The sequence below is a fragment of the Lotus japonicus genome, chromosome 2 (genome assembly GCF_012489685.1).
Source record: "Lotus japonicus ecotype B-129 chromosome 2, LjGifu_v1.2".
NCBI lineage: Eukaryota > Viridiplantae > Streptophyta > Magnoliopsida > Fabales > Fabaceae > Lotus > Lotus japonicus.
In genome coordinates, this window is record NC_080042.1 from 18,703,083 (window position 1) to 18,706,419 (window position 3,337).

Below are 3,337 nucleotides of genomic sequence, written 5' to 3' on the forward strand. Positions count from 1 at the left end.
TTAAGTTTCCGACTCACACGTAGAAATAGTGTAAGCGTGACAGGAGTTTGACATTTGAGAAAGATTAATGAAGAAGAAAGTTCAGGAATTGCTTGAGGAATGTTGCGTAGCTGTTTTCGGAGTTAGTGCGAGTCGTCTGCACACCTGCCTTATGGCAAGCGTGTCCAGAATAGGCTATTTCGCTCTTAAAGCAACGTTTTGAGTGAGATTTCGAACTCTCGGAAAATTTAAAGATTCTTTTATTTTTCCATCGACCAGCGTTTCATTTCGGAACTCTGGACTGTACGCACGATAGGTTTCACTTTTCGGATGTCCGCCGACGCTAATTTCTTTGCTTCGAAACCCTATTTTCGAGCAATGGATGAATACTTTTTCTATTCGGACTTCTAACGAAGATTCCGTCCGCGTTGCCAGACTTGTTTCGACGTTTCCAATCTTTCTTCAGTTGGAAGTTTTGTCGTTTGAGCATCACAGCAAAAAGTAGTTTTTCGGGGCAGATTAACCGACACCGCTTTTGAGTTTTTCGATATCGTTTTTCCCAAATCCTAGATATTTGTTTTGAGTTCTGGAATTCCGACGCCAGAATCTCTCTTAGAATTTCTCGGTGATCGTGCTGCAAAAATCGGAATCGCGAAATTTTCATTTTCCCGCGATTTCACCCGCCTATAAATAGCGCGAAAAAGCAAAATCCTCTCATTTTCTTTCCATTTGTGGCTGATTTCGTGGGGAGCAAGGGGGGAGGGATTTCCGCGAAAACTTGACCAATCTTCGTGCAGTTCGTCCCTACTTCTAGGTATCGAGGTAACTATCATGAATCCTGCCTCTGATTTCTGTTTCTGCTGAGTTTCTGAAGTCGTTTCTGTGCTCTAAGTTTTGAGCTTTTTCTAAAAATTGTCCGATTTCTCTGATTTCTCGCTTGGGTTATGTTCCTTATGTTCCCCTGAGTCTAAAACCTCTGTCAGTAAACTCTGATTGCGATTCAGTTGTCCAGGATCTGAAAAATTGACTCAAAACTCTTTTTGTCTCACATTTCGAAACTTTATTGTCGAAAAGACTTAATATGACTTCGTGCCTTTAGGATTTGTTGTCACGGATATCATGAGGATCGTTGCTGTCAAATTTGTTTTCAGAACTGATAACTTTGAAGTTTTGAGCCTTTATTTTGGACCAAAATGCCCCTGCGTAGTCGTATTTCGGCCCGATTGTCCGAAAATTGTTCTGACAGTTTCTTTGCCTTAGTTTTACCCTAAAACTACCTTGTAAACTGATTTGATCGAAGAAAAAGAGCCGAAGCCCTTTTCTCCTTTTGGCCGTGGGTTTTTCCTAAGGGAGGGAGTTTTTTTTTCGAAAACTTGTCCTTTCGTACCTGTTTGTCGTATTCTGAAGCTTTGATGCTTTGTCTATCGTTTATGTATTGTATTGCGATCGAACTAATCGATTTTGTGTGGATTCTGCTTTGTTTTTCCTCCGAGGTTCAGTTGAAGGAACTTTGGAAGTTTCAAGGCATTCCTGTGAAGGAGATTTGATTTGCGAAGCTGGATCAGCTCGAGGTTAGGGCAACTTACTATATATTAGCTATGACTGCATGATAGGCGTCGATAAATTCGACTTATGTTTTGTCTGATGTTGTTTATGATGTTGAGTTGATGTTATGATGCTTTTCCATAACTTGTGATGTTGTGCTTCTGTTGGATTGAGCGTTTTGACGCAACTTCGGAGTGGAGGTTCATTGATCTGGTGATCTTTGATATCTCGGGTTGGATGAACAACCCTAGGCAAGTCCAAATGTGGGTTTGAGACTTAGCCATTTGTTGGAATTCCTAGACTTTCCCCGGGAAATGTATTTTGGGTGGTTGATCTTTGAAAACTTAGAATGATAGAGCTTTGAAAAACTAAAGACTTGGGAAACTTAGACTTTGAGAAATAAACTCATAACTTGACTAATTCGAATTGAAACAATTTTTTATTAACGTTTAAGCATAGGAGAACTGAAGGGGAAAATATTTACGAAAGACGGGGAAAAGTCGACTTTGTTGTGGGTTTGGAGAGTTATCGGAATTGGGGGAAGCCACTAAGGTGAGCTATGGTGATGATTGAAAGTCACCGAGTACTCTAGTACTCTTGGGGATTGTTGTGGAGCCGTGTTGTATTGACCGACACCTAGTGCTCTTGTTGTTTTGGGCTGTGTTGTATTGACCGACACTAGACCCTTGTGTATTCTGTGGATGGAGTTGTGTTGTATTGACCGACACTTACTCCGAGTTGTGTTGTATTGACCGACACTAACTCATGGGTTTGTTGAGATTGGGTTGTGAGCTAAACACTTTCGTGGTAAGGACGATTCGTTGTTTGGCTAACCACGTTGCATTCAATCGGGTGAATAACGGGAATGGTTCACCTGTGCATATCATGGTGAATAACGGGAATGGTTCACCTTGCATTAATGATGAATAACGGGAATGGTTCATCATTCGGTGAATAACGGGAATGGTTCACCAAGGATGAATAACGGGAATGGTTCATCCAGGATGGATTTCATCCAGGATGGATAACGGGAATGGTCCATCCATAGTGAAAATGCTTCACTTGTGGCGAACGGGAACGCGTCACAAATCCGGATACATATTGTGCATTTCACGCATACATTCATGCTGACTGAGATTGTGTGCTGTTTGTTTATTGAAGCAATGTTAGAGCCATAACATGCTAGGATTGTTTATATGTATATATATCAACATATATCTATACCCCATATCACATGTTGAGTGTATATCTACTTATTGCTGTGAGTTGACCCTAGCGCCTTGGCTTTGTTTGTATGTTTGTGTTTGGGCGGTCGGCCTGCTGCCAGATGTCGATGGCCGACTGGTGTTCGATGGTCTCTCCCTCGGGGGGGGATCAGATATGAGCTTGTGGATCGGGATGCCCCCACCGCTTGGGGTGATCGATGTTGTGGGTCATCGAGCGACGTACCGGGGAAGGGTCATGGAGGACCGGACTGACGAGTGTGAACATCTGACGAAAGAAGTTCTACGACGCATGGAGCTGAGGCTTCAACTTGCCCGTCTTCAGTTCGCCGAGGACTCGGATGTGTGAGCAGTTATGGGTTGGTAGAGTAGGCAGGCGTCATATTTGTGTAGAGCTCTGATTCGTTTTGCTTTTGGGACGGGGTAGGTTCCCGACGCATGGCTTTTGTGTGGTTCTCTTATTGAGGGATCACAGTGAGTCAGTCGGACTATAGGAGTCTTTGCTTAGGCCATTTTGAGGCCGACTTTCTCCCAGTGGATTGTAATTATAACCTTTTCACTCACACTTCTGGATCTGTAACTATTTGCCT

General features: G+C 42.9%; 1 long non-coding RNA gene across 2 annotated transcripts in view; it reads left to right on the forward strand.

Annotated features, from left to right (window-relative positions):
* The window catches only part of LOC130737725 (uncharacterized), a 21,294-nt gene extending 18,250 nt beyond the window's left edge, over positions 1-3,044 (forward strand). For both annotated transcript variants that reach the window (XR_009018894.1, XR_009018895.1), the window contains exon 3: positions 2,852-3,044. This is a non-coding gene — a long non-coding RNA (uncharacterized LOC130737725). The remainder of the gene's footprint in view (positions 1-2,851) is intronic.
* The last annotated feature ends 293 nt before the right edge of the window (positions 3,045-3,337 follow it).